The 14,010-nt window shown below is 33.3% G+C and overlaps 1 protein-coding gene across 2 annotated transcripts in view; it reads right to left on the reverse strand.

Annotated features, from left to right (window-relative positions):
* The window catches only part of DPP10 (dipeptidyl peptidase like 10), a 556,919-nt gene that overhangs the window by 413,894 nt on the left and 129,015 nt on the right, over window positions 1–14,010 (reverse strand). The window lies entirely within an intron of this gene.

A 14,010-nucleotide genomic window follows, 5' to 3' on the forward strand; every position in this document is an offset into this window, starting at 1 on the left:
GAAAAGCTGGGGCAAGGAATCAGTAACTTCAAATGCAGTTCCCTTCAACATGAATCAACCAGGTATTTAACCATTAAGAAACAACTGAAAAAAATATTACAAATGGAACTGGTGAGAATTGTTTTACCCAAGCCTAGCATAAGATGTAATATATACAGATTTGCAAAACGAAATGCTCCACTTGACAGTCTGATACACTGAAACTTAAATTTACTTTATTCATCCAACAAATATTGGAACCCTTCATTTTCAAGGTGTTATGTCTCCCAACATCTTATGATACATACACATATCTATGCCCCACCCTGAGGGGCTCAGACTCACAAAGCAGGACAGAAGATGGCAGATGTCGGGATTAGGATGCAGAGTACTGTGTGAGTTCAGAGAAAGGAAGGAAAGTATCTTGTGCGGAGAAGGCTTCATTGCTGATGAGAATGAAAACTGGTATAGATACTCTGGAAGACATTTTGGTGGTTTCTTACAAAACTAAACATATAATCCAGTAATTGTGCACCTTAGTATTTACCCAGATGAGCTGAAAACTTAAAGCTATATGAAAACCTGCACATCGATGTTTATAATAGCTTTGATCTGTCATTGCCAAAATTTAGAAGCAACCAGTATGTCCCTCAGTAGGTGAGTGGATAAACTATGGTATATCTAGACCTCATGATATTATGCAATGAATGATTAAAAAGAAATGAACTATCAACCATGAAAAACATGGAGGGACTTTAAATATTTGAAAGGACTACATGCTGTATGATTCCAACTATGTAACGTTCTAAAAAGTAGAAACTATGGAGACAGTAAAAATATCAGTAGTTGCTGTGGTCGATACATGTCATTATAGATTTGTCCAAATCCACAGAACGTGCAGCACCCAGAGTGAACCCTGGTGTAAAATGTGGGCTTTGGGTGATGTCAGTGCAGGCGCGTGAGTTGTAATATACGTCTCACTCTGTGCAGAATGCTGACCACAGGGGAGGATCTACCCATGTGAAGGCGAGAGGAAGTGGGCAATCTCCCTACCTTCTGTTAATTTTTCCTTTGAACCTAAAATTTGTCTAGAAAATAGAGTCTATTACTTTTTTTTTTTTTTTAAGTTAAATGACGTGGTCCTTACAGGTTTCAAAAGACATAGCAGGGACAAGAGAAGGAACGAGAGCACTTTAGATGAAAGGATGAGTGAGTGTTGTTTGACAAAGCAAAGAAGCCTTGATTCTAGAATTAACTTTTGGTCATAGGAGTTTGGGATTTTAATCAGATGAGCTAATTTTATTAGGATTTCAGAAATACATTTATTCTATGAGATACCTCAATAAGACCAGATTTTGATATAGATAGTTTGCACAGTTTAAAGTTTCCTGAGATTGTATAAATGCACATAATTTGTCCCATCCAGTCTCTTCAATTCTTAGATGATTATATTTTACCATCTCTATTTGATATGCATTTATTTAGTTGAGCCAGTGAAATTTATATAGGCATGGGAGGGAGGAGAGTAGATTGTGCTAGCACAACCTATTAAATTAATAATTCTTAGCAACTGAATTGAAAAATTAACTGCATTACATATGAATAACCTTTTATATAATATATATATATATCTGTTCTCTTCTAAAAGTTTTTTTTCTGCTCCTAGGTAAGTTCCGCATATTTTGTTGACAGATGTAAAACAAAAAAAAACACCTTGTAAGGCAAATGCAGCACATTAAAAAATCTTGTTTTCAACTACTTTGTCAAATATGATTTTGGAAATTCACAAATATGTGTTATTTAATAGGAGCTTAGAAATCATATTAAGTTGGGAATCTTACAAAAATAGCACTATCTGTACACAGTAAATTGGAAAACTAAACATTTTGTAATATTAAGGTTTTTCATTCAGAACTTATTCCACTTATATTTTATGTATATTACTTTATCTTCCATTTTTATATAGATCCTTTACAGTTCCTATTCTACTTAGTAGTAACTATATAATTTACTATTGTGAACAGAATATTGCCCACTTTCTCTCAAAATGATTTTATACACACACACAGTTAATGATTATTCACCATATCAGATTTTCTTAAAAATGCCAATGGTAATTAAATCTTTTATTATTCAATTATATCATCTGAAAATGTTTTCTCTTTATCCTAAAGTTTAAACAATTCATATGTATGTATGTGTGTGTGTATATACACACACATATACACATACATAATATATATAAAATTTTTAGGTGTTGCAGATTCACATGCAGTTGTAGGAAATAATACAGAAAGATACATCCTTTGTACCCTTCATTTACTTTCCATCAATCACATATGATACCTTGCATAATCAATATTACAAGACGAAATTAGCATTGATACCCTCCAGCAGCTTTATTCAGATTTCACCAGCTTGACGTGTATTCATTTGTGTACAAGTGTGTTATCTGTGGCTGTGTTTAGTTCTATGCAGTTGTATCCAATATGATGAACATCAGTAAAGACAGAACAGTTCCAGTATCTCCTATGCTGCCCTTTTATTACCATTGCCGCCCTCTGCAACCTTTGGCAACCACTAGTCTATTTTCCCTCTCTATAATTTTGTCATTTCAAGAATGCTGTGTAAATGGATTCATGCCTTATGTACTATTTTGAGAGTGGCATTTCTCACTCAGTATAATTCTCTGGAGAGCCACCTTAGTTGTTGAGTCTATCAATACTCTGTTCCTTTCTGTTGCTTGCTAATATTCCCCAGCATGAATGTACCACAGTTTGTTGAACCAATTCCCCTTTGAAGGAAATCTGGTTATTATTTGTAGTTTGGGGTTATTATTATTAAAACTACTATGAACATTTTTTACAGGTTTTTCTGTGAACATAAATGTTCTTTTCCTTGGGATAAATGCCAAAATAGACCATTGCCAGGTCACATGGTGCACATGATTAGTTTTATAAGAAAATGTCCGATGCTTTTGCGGAGAAGTTGTACCAGTAATGCATATATAATCTAGTTCTTCTGCAAGAATTTTGTGGGGTTTTTTTTTAAATAAGCTATTCTGATACACATATAATGATATTTCATGGAGGTTTTAATTTGCATTTCTCTAATAGCTAATGAACATCTTTTAATGTGCTCATTTGCGATCTTTATATCCTTTTTAGTGAAATGTCTGTTCGTGTCATTTGCCCATTTTCTAATTGGATTTTGTGTGTGTGTGATTGTTTAACTGTTGAGTTTAGAGAGGCTTTTTCTTTTAAATCCTACATACAAATCATTTGTTTTATATGTCAACTTTTAAGTTTCTTCTAACCCTCTACCTTGTCTTTTCCTCCTCTTAAAAAGAACTTTTGCAGAGAAAAATTTTTCAGCATTGATGAGGTCCAGTTTACCATTTTTCCCTTTTATAAATCATACTTTTGTTCTCAAGGCTAAGAATGCTTCAACTAATTCTGTGTCCTGAAGATTTTTTCCTGAAAGGCTCATAGCTTTCTATTTTACATGTAAGTCCCTAAATCATCTTCAATTACTTTTTGTCTATAATGTAAGGATTAATTAGGGGTACATTTTTTTTTTGGCATATCAGATGACTGCTCCAGCACCATTGACTAAAAAGTATTTATTTTAGTGAAACAATGTTGAATAATAATGATGAAAATAACAATCCTTTTATTTCATTATTTAATGGTATTTTTCTAGATTTTTGGAAAGGAATATTTATTATGCTTAATTAATGTTTTATTCCTATGTCACTTAGTAATAATTTCAAATAAAAATTCTATGTCATAATATACACTTGCAGCTTCTTTTATATAAATTTTTTTTTCCTTTAATGTGTTGATATAAATGAAATTTCCTATTCCTAACTGCCCTCTATCTCTGTAATAAAACCCAACTGGTCATGGTGAATTATTTTTACACTGCTAGTTTAATATGTTAAATGTTTATTCAGATGTTTAGATTCTTTTTAATGAGTTAATGGTCCATTTTTTTTTCATTTTATATTACACTGAGTGCTTAACATGTTAATATTCTTATTAAATATTTTGAACTTCATTTTCTGTTATCTGAAATAGTTTAATAATTTTAATAGGAAGGATGTTTCTTTTAACTCCAGTTGCCCCTAGAATTTATTATAAAATCAACTCATCAAAGTAATTCAAATTATTGTGATTAAATTCTCCATTTAAAAAGTAATCAGATATAACTCAAGGATAAATTTGTCTTCATTCATTACTGAAAGAGTGAACTATATACTTCATTCATTCATTTTGTTTTCGTTCTTTTTTCTGTATTTCTTTCTTTCTTCATTTCTTTAAATTTTTCATAGCTGCCAGGCACTATCCCTGAGATCTCTTGAATTTTTCAGTCCTAGAATAGCGACTTCTTCCTTCTACCTATAGTGAATAATTAAGCTTCTGTTTTAATAGCCTGGGAGGCTAGCTTCTATCCCTGAGCTCCCTTTCTCTCTACATCTGAGCATAGTCTTTTGGGGTGTTCATCTTTTGTAATAAATCATCCCTTTTCTAAATGCCCCCCAAGCCCTATTTGGATGTTAGTATTTTCATTTGGGGGTGGAAACTCAGGGTCAGCAAAGTTAAAGATCTTGACAATGATCACGTGGTTAGTAAGAGGCAGGACTGAAACTGGAAGCTACATCTCTGACTTACTAAGCTGTACTGTCTCTCATAAGAAGTTTTCTTTCCTCATTCTCTTTAATACTGTGTTAATTAGGTATTTAAAATATACAATTTTACAAGTGATATTTTAAGAATATCCTTATTCCATTTTAGCCACAAGACCACTTCTCCTAATTGAAATTCAACTCCTCAGTGTACCCTCTCCTGACCATATTAGAATCCCATTCTGCTCCCACTTGCTCATGAAGGTACTGTTGCCACAGTCCTTCTATTTTCTCACATAGACAGTGTCACAGCATTCACAAAAAATGGGGGCTTTTTTGTTGTTTTCTTCCAGAAATATAACACATCAGCCTGAAGCTACCAATTTACCCTCTGCTCATTGTTGCACACCACGTAGTGTTAACGTCAGTAGCATCACCTGTCACATCTCATCAGCAAACATTTACAACCCACTTCCAACCTGATTTCTCCAGATGATTCTGACATAAATTAAGTTCCTGAGAAAACAGATTCCTGGGTACCACTCACACATCCCAGTCACGCACACTGAACGCTTGAGAAGTTTGCTTAGACAAAAATTGGTATTAGATTGTAAATAATTTTAAGAGATGATCCCTCATGTAAAACTCCTTTCTTACAAATCTTCAAAAGAAGAAACTCTAACATCAATACTTATTCCTTAATATCAAGAAAATACAACTTTAGTTTACTATTCACCTAACTAAATATTAGATACCTTCTGATGTGTATGCATATGTGAGTGTGGATGTATGTGTGAAAGTCTGAGAACCTAATATATGTTGATAATTGCTATTATAAGTCTAAATATTTGTTAACCAAATAGGATTTCATGATTATGGTTATAATTATGAATAGCAACACCAAAATCCAGTGAGATGCACAGTCTAACAACAATCACAAGTATTTAAAGAACAGGGTAATCATTTGTAAAAGTGTTACAAGGTATAGAACCTTAGCTAAGACGTTCAGCTTGGCAACAGGAATGTAGAAACAGAATTGACATTAAACACTCCATGTTCTTTTCTGTTCTAGTCTGTCATTTAAGATCATAGACTTCTATTGGCATTTCTGTGCTTTCTTCCAAAAATCCAATCTTGCTTTTAAATGGTCTTTTGAAATAAGTTGGCTGCATAATCTTAGAAAAGAAAGTTCTCCAGTATTGAACTGAAGAAAAACTAATTTGTGACTTTCAGTACTTGGTTTCTCTTTACTGAAACTAATTGTGTTACTTTTTTAATCACATTTACTCTTGACATCAGAGGTTCAGAAAGATTCCTTTTAACTTAAGTCTTATTTGAAATAATTTCCTGTTAAAGCAGTAATAAAAAGAAAAATCGAATCAGGTAGTTATTCAGAATTTCCAACACGAAGAACAAAACTATTTCCTCTCTCTGCTCATGTGATTCTCTTTTCTCTGGATGGCCAATGTATCAGCACCTTTATTTCCCACTGCTGCATTTAAATCTCTATTTTTCCTTAAAGGTTATTCTCATTTCCCATGTTTCGTGTCAGTATAAGCTAGTTTTCTGGTGTATTTCCATTTTAAAACATTATTGATTGTTTAAAGTTCATGGAAAGGGTAACACCCCTTCCACCCCTCCTTATGTATCTAATTAAAAATACAGAATGCAAATCATAGCAGTCACAGCCAAATTCCAGATCTTTTCCAAATATTTGCTGATTGTACATTTCCTAACTAGACTTTAACATTTCATTTTTAATACTTAATAGCTGAAGCATTAACCTCCTTCTTATTGTACATTGTTTTCCCATTCCTTTCTTTCACTAGGATGCTGAAATACAGCATAGCAGACTAAATATTGTCAACATTTATGTCCTTTGAGATCAGATATAAGGTCACAAGTTCTTTTTAATGTTTCCTAATTTATCACCAAGAAAATGAACAAAGGTTTATGACTTCCAGTTAAGGAACTATATAGTTTGGAATGAAAATTTGAAGAATAAAATACATGTCTTTGAAACAGAAGAGAATGACATGTCCTGGTACCAGTTACATCTTTTTTTTTTTTAATAAAGACATATATGGAAATCATTAAGCAAAGTACTCAGCTGAATTAATGTCAGCCATTGTCATTATTATTAAAATGTTAGAAGGTATTGGTCAATAAAAAAAAATAGTTTTTAAATTTCCAAACACAAAACATTTTTCCTTCCTTTGGAATATTTGTCCCTTTCATAGTTCCCTTCAGCCTAAACGTTTCCATTATGTTCTTGGAGGTACCCTGCCAGAGGGACAGTATTGAGTTGCATCTTATAGTAGAAAAATGTAATAAAAGGTAATGTTCACTCAGAAGTCTCTTTTTGAAAGAAGAGCATCTGACTATGTTGAATTTGCAAGGTCAAAAATATGAATCACAGGAATAATAAATTATAAATCAGTCCTGTCAGTGAAGGAAACTTCAAGCAGCGTATCACTTGGTACTGTGAACGCCAGCTCACCCATTCAAGCAACAGCACAAAGGGAATTAGCGTATTGTATACCATCTGTTTTATAGTCCCAGAAAATTCCCTTTGTTCCTCTTGGTATGCTAAGAGTTTCCTCCTTCTATCTCTTTTGCCTTTTCTTAATTCAGTATCTTGTGGCAATAGCTAAGCTTCTTGAATAAAGAGGCCAATTTGTCATCCTCATCAATTCTACCTCCTAGAACCATTTTTGATTCAGATTAACCCTCTGTCTTATAAAGTCTAATTATGTAGACTTATATAAATCTAATATAATTATAAGCATTATAAGACTTATAAAATTATAAAGTCTAATTATATAGGGTTATACAGGCTTATATATACTCTTCAAATTGGAAGACAATCTGATTGGGAAATAAATTCAATGAATGTTCTTTCTTGAGTCTATTTTCAGCATGTAGCCTTCATAGAGAAAGCCCTGTTTTAATTATAAAAAGTCATTTAAAAATTCAGCTACGTGGAAAGTTACTAAATTATAACCAAAGCTGTGTCTCTGTTGAATAGAGTAAAGAGGACAGCTGGCAAATAAGATATTATCTGTCAGTTTTTTCCCACTCTGCCCCTTTTTTTCATCATAAATAGCATTTCTAGAAAATTTACATTGAATATAAAAGTACTGAAATAGGGATTACAAGAAGTTTGCCTCCTATTATCCACTCATCTTCTCCAAGGTTCCTAGTACAAAGTTATCAACTTACTCTCCTATCTGTATTCTCAAAAAAGGGCAAGCATGCATGCTGAAGTAACAGTAATCAGAGTCAGGAGGTCAGATTCCAATCGTACTTAAACCCTTAGCTAGTGCATTTGCCCTTGGCTAGATCACTCCGTCTACTCGGGCACAAGTTTCTTCATTTATAAAGAGAAAAGGTTGGACTAAATTACTCTATGGCTAGCTGCATTCCAGAGACTCTAACAAGCTCTCCTAGGGCAGAGAAAGGAGCTGGGTGGGTGGGGATTACATGGTTAAAACTTCAACCAGGACAGCTCTGTCTTGAAATCTTTCACTTCCTCATGTAGAATTTTATTAATTCTACACACACACACTGACCCATAATGTAGCTTGCATCTCTAAGATGCCCTGATTTCTGTTATATTTTGTACTCATTCTCCTTATTTTCAGCATCAAATAAGGAATGCACTTTCAGGTTCTGAAGGACTTACTAAATTCTACCTCAAACTTGCCGTCTCTTGAATAAATAAATCAAGAGCTTTAGGATTTACTCATTGGTTTCATTAGTCAAATTAGTCAATTATTCAAAGCACTAATCAGTCTCAAACCTCTTTCTGAGACTTTTTCCAAATTAAATCTCCTGAATTTGAGTACAGAACCTAAATATGAGAAATGGACTTACACAGAGGCCTTTCACAATGTCAGAAGTAAAGGCGAATTACAGACTGATACACGTATACACTTACACACAAACACACACCCTGGAAATGAAGTCTTCTTTTTAACCCTAAAGTTTTGTGGCTCTACTTTGGGCCTCTGAGGAAAGCCACACTTGAGTTCCTTCCCCAGGAATTTTTATTTCAATCACATTACCATAAGCAAATTTTTGTCCATGTCTGTATTACCCTACAGGAGAGGTTTGCAGAGCATAGTTCATGGGCAACTGGTGGACAGTAGTTCTAAAAATCAAAATGATATTCAAAGCCATACCAAGGCACATCTTCCTTTTTACACTCGGTTGAAATTCTCACTGCCAGAGCAAAACCGAAGTGGATGAAACTACAGGCACCTTACTGAGAGTCAACAAACTATACTATAGCATCTTGTTCTTTATTGTTTAAAATGCTCAAAACATGCTTTAAACAATCCTATTTCACTTACGAGTTTCCTTAATACAATTCTAAAAATTGTTCACTATATTAAATCTTGATCTTTTTAATATTTGTGTAATGAAAAGGGAGTTATGCCTCCGCCACCAAAAAAAAAAAAAAAAAAAACCAAACACTTCCACTGCATAGCAACAGGATAGTTGGTCCAAAGAAAATGCAGGCAGCTGCTTGAGTTATGAACTAAACTAACCACTTTTTTTCCTGGAACACCATTTTTAGTGGCAAGAATGAGAAACTATGATTATTTAGATTTAAGTATTTGGCAAATATTTTCCTCAAAATAAAATGAGCCTCTAACTTTAAAAAAAAAACAACAACCCACAATTGCTGTATTTGTTACAAACTCTAAAGTTCAAGTTTTCAAGCAAAAAAAAAAAAAATTAAAATTTTACAAAACCTGTGTTTACCTTGAGTTTGACTACTTTCTGAAACTCTTCAAGTGAGACTTTTCTACTTACATCATCAATGATATTAACTTTCTTTTTAATACTGTATAATAAGCTCTACCGTCATTTGAAAGTGGACTAATGGACTCAGTGGACTAATATTTTCCAAATGACACACTGCATAATGTTACAGAGTCATGCACAGGGAAAAGATCCATTCAAAGTGCTGGATGGACCAATGGATTTTAAAAGCAGAGCATTGATATTTATTGATAGGGTTGAAGGTTTCACACTGTAACTAACCATTGAGACTCTACTGCTGATCAAGTTTTCAAGAAGTATCTGCAATTATGGAAAAATGTGACTTAAAAATTATGAGGCCAGGATTCCTTCATATACCTCAGCCAAAACAAATTCTTGTAAAAGAATTAACACAGGAGTATGTATGAGAATCCTACAGTCTCCTATTAAACTAGACATTAAATATTTGCAAAAATATCAAATGACATTCTTACAAATTTTTGAAAAGGTAACTATTTTCATTATATATTATATATATTTACAGGTCATAGTTTTATTTTGCCATTTTAAACGAATACAGTTTGTTTTAAATGTCCAGATACTAATTTTAAATTTCTACTCCAGAAAATATTTATAGGTTTAATTCAAATGCCCTAAAGCATTTTTGTATCCTCAGTGATTTGTTAGAGTACCCTCAGTTAAGCCTTCCTCTGTGTATGTTGTGTATTTTATTAAGTTTATTTTACACACATTTCAAACTGCTAAGGTTATATAGTAAATATTACTCTTGGTCTCTACAGATGTGGACTCTTTTTTGATTCAGTAATAACATCAGATTTAATGATCATACTACATTGTTATTTATTATGTTCATCATCAAGAACTTTTATGAACTATTTTTGACAGTCTAATTTTTAATGCAAAAGTGAATAAATTTGTCACTGGTCAATATTTACTGAAAACTCAGTTTGTATCGCTAGTGCAAACTATTATGCATGATACAATAAATGAAGGAAACAACGTAAATGGTAAAGATACCAACCTGTGCTTAATGGCTGCAAATATAACAAGGAACTCAGGTTGATCACAAATGACAGAGGGCAGTGCACATAAATTGTGTCAGTAAAGCTTGTTATTAGAGTGATAACAGTGAACATAAAGGAACAGGCAGAGCCGAGAGCTAGTCTTCCTCTAGCAACATCAAACAACTAAGCAAACTATCAGAATAAACTTTGTCAGAACTCTGGGAAATAATCAGATGTTTACAAAAGTCAAGCGAACACTGAATCAAGAAAAAAGCAACTTAAAAACAGTAGCAAAGCTTGTGGCATTTTTATTTGCCACCACCCCAACTCCCTTACTGTCCCTTACTGGCAATTTTTGAGTCAGCAGCCTGCATTTGGAGTACGGGACCCTGGCCCCTGGTTCTAGAGGGAGCAGAGTAGATTTTATTCTCAAAGGATTGTGTTTGCCTGCTCTAAACTGTCTTGACCAACACAAGGCACTTATTTCTGTTACACTTGACCTAGAACACTCAGGGCAGAAAAGTAGTGGGTATTCCTCAACATCGTAAAGCAAATGAACACGCCACAGCTACATGGGGGAAAAGACACCGTCAAGGCACAGTTCAGAGCATCCAAAGCTGGGAGGAAAGGCTGGGAAATAAGAGAGGTTCTTTGGGAAATTAGGCATTTAAAAAGCCACATGTATGCCCAATGCAGGATGCATGTTCAAAAACGATCTGAAGATACCCTAAGTTTTCAACTCTGGCCAAACTCTAAGCTCAGTACGCACAAGAAGTGAAGGCTAAGGTAGGATTGTAAATTATCTGAATAAGTGTTTCAGAACAGAACTAATTTGAAAAGAATGAGAGGGTTTTTTTTCCTCCCTTCTCCCCACCTCCACTTCTTGGCTCCTGACAATCTTTCTAAAAACACTAGCTAAACACAAACTATAGGAACAGTGACTTTGGAGACCACAAATCACAAAGAATACTGACTTTCCAAAATCAATATCTCAATATTAATCAATCAATGTATATTCAAAAAAGATATATACATAAATATGTATGTATATATCACTTTCTCCAACAACACTGCAATACATTCTTTTCAAGTACATGAAACGTTCTCCAGGATAGACCATATGTTAAGCCACAAAACAAGACTCAATACATTTAAAAATATTGAAATTATTTAAAATAGCTTCTCTAAATGTGATGGAATGACGGTAAAAATCAATAACAGAAAGAAAACTGGAAAATTCACCTATATGAGGATAATAAATGATACACTTATAACAAGCAATATTTCCAAGAAATCACAAGGGAAATTAGGAAATACTTTGGGACAAATCAAAATGAAAATATGACATACCCAAACTGATAGAGTATCTCTTTGAGTAACGTTTTCACCGAGCCCTTAGTGCTAAACACCTCCATTAAAAAAGAACAATCTCAAATCAATAACCTAACTATAATGAAAAGATATAGAAAAAGAAGAGCAAATTAACTAAAATCTAGCAGAAGAAAGGAAGTAATAAACATTATAAGGGTGATAAATAAAATAGGGAATAGAAAACCAATGGAAAGAACTAATAAAATCAAAAGTTTGTTCTTTGAAAAGAACAAAATTGACCAAATTTTACTTAGGCTGACTAAGATAAAAAAGAAAAAAGGTGCAAACGGTAAGTCAGTTATAAAAGTGGAAGCACTACTAAAATTTTACAGAAATGAAAATGATCATGAAAGAATACTATGAATAATTATATGCTAACAAATTAGATAACTTAGACAAGATGGACACATTTATAGAAACACCCACACTACCACACTGACTCAAGAAGTGAAAAACCTGAACAGACCAATTGCTAGTAAGACTGAATCCATAACCAAAAAGCCCCCAACATCGAAAATTCTAGGAGCAAATGACTTCACTTGTAAATTCTGCCAAACATCTAAAGTAGGATTAATGCCAGTTCTTCTCAAACTCTTCCAAAAACTAGAATAGAGGGAGGAATACCTAATAACTCATTCTGTAAGTTTTAGAAATATTCTGGCCCAAATCCAAACACAACATATGAAAAAAGTTAGTATTCCTTATAAGTATAGATGCAGAAATCTTCAATTAAATACTAGTAGAAGACAGCAGATTTTTTTTTAATTGGCCAGCCAAATTCTGCAGCACATCAAAAGGATTATGCACTATCAGCAAAGAGGGCTATTCCAGGACCATAAGGGCAACCTGACAGAAGGAAAGCGGCCAATGTAATACAACACCTTAATAGAAAAATGAGGAAAAGCACATGACCATCTCAATTGATGCTAAAATGCATTTGACAAAACCTGTCATTCTTTCTTTATAAAAACATTTTAAAAACTAGGAACAGAAGGAAACTTCCTCAATATGAAATGAAGTCTTTATGAAAAGCCCACAGCTAAGGCAGTAGTCAGTGATGAAAGACTGGAAGCGTCCTCCCATGATCAAGAACAAGACAGTGATGTCCACGTTCACCATTGCTACACAAAATGGTACTGGACATTCTAACCAGAATTCTAGCCAAGCAAGAAAAAGAAATAAAAGACAGCCAATTTGGAAATGAAAATGTAAAACCATCTCTATTTCCACATGTCATTGTCTCCTATATATAGAAAATTGAAAGACTCTACAACAATCTTCCACAGCTCGTAAGTAAATTTAACATTGTGCATTTTGAGTGTTGGATCAACACTCAAAAATCAGCTGTATTTCTATGAGTCAGCAATAAATAATCAAAAATGGGTATTAAGGAATCAATTCGATCTAATCCACTCAAAAGAATAAAATACTTAGGAATAAATTTAACTAAGAAGGTAAAGAATTTACATTTAAAAATATAAAACACTGCTGAAAGAAATTAAAGATAGAAGCAAGTGGAAAGATAATTTCTGTTTAATGATTGAAAGAATATTTCAAAGTGATGTAATGCAAACATTATCAAAATCCTAATTGCCTTTTTTTGCAGAAATGGAAAAAATCCTCAAATCCATATGGAATTGTAAAAGGCCCTGAATAGGCAAAAAAACTAAAAATAAATTTGGAGCACTCACATTTTCTAATTTCAAAACTTACTACAAAGCTGCACTAATCAAAACTGTGGCATAAGGTTAGACACAGACCGATGCATTAAAATTTCAAGTCCTTAAATAAGCCAATATTATCTATGATAAATGATTATCAACAAGAGTAAAAAAAATAACATTCAGTGGGTAGGAATAGTCTCTTCAACAAATGTTTCTAGGTGGAATGTATGTCCACGTGCAGAAAATGAAGTTGGACTTTCTACCTCAAAATCAATCAGTGCCCTAATTATATGAGCTAAAATCGTAAATCTTCGTGCCTCTGATTTAGTGATGGGTTTTTAGATATAATGCCAAAAGCACGAGTAACCAAAGAAGAACAGATAAACTGGACTTCATAAAAATTAAGAAGTTTTGTGCATCAAAGGACACTGTCATAAAGTGAAGACAACCTACAGAATGGAAGAAAAAATGTGCAAATCATATATCTAGACAGATTATTATCCAGAACACAGAACTACAACTCATCAGCAATAAATCAAGTAACTCAATTAAAACATGCACAAGACTTGAATAG

This window comes from Camelus bactrianus, chromosome 5 (assembly GCF_048773025.1).
Source record: "Camelus bactrianus isolate YW-2024 breed Bactrian camel chromosome 5, ASM4877302v1, whole genome shotgun sequence".
NCBI classification, from domain to species: Eukaryota; Metazoa; Chordata; class Mammalia; order Artiodactyla; family Camelidae; genus Camelus; species Camelus bactrianus.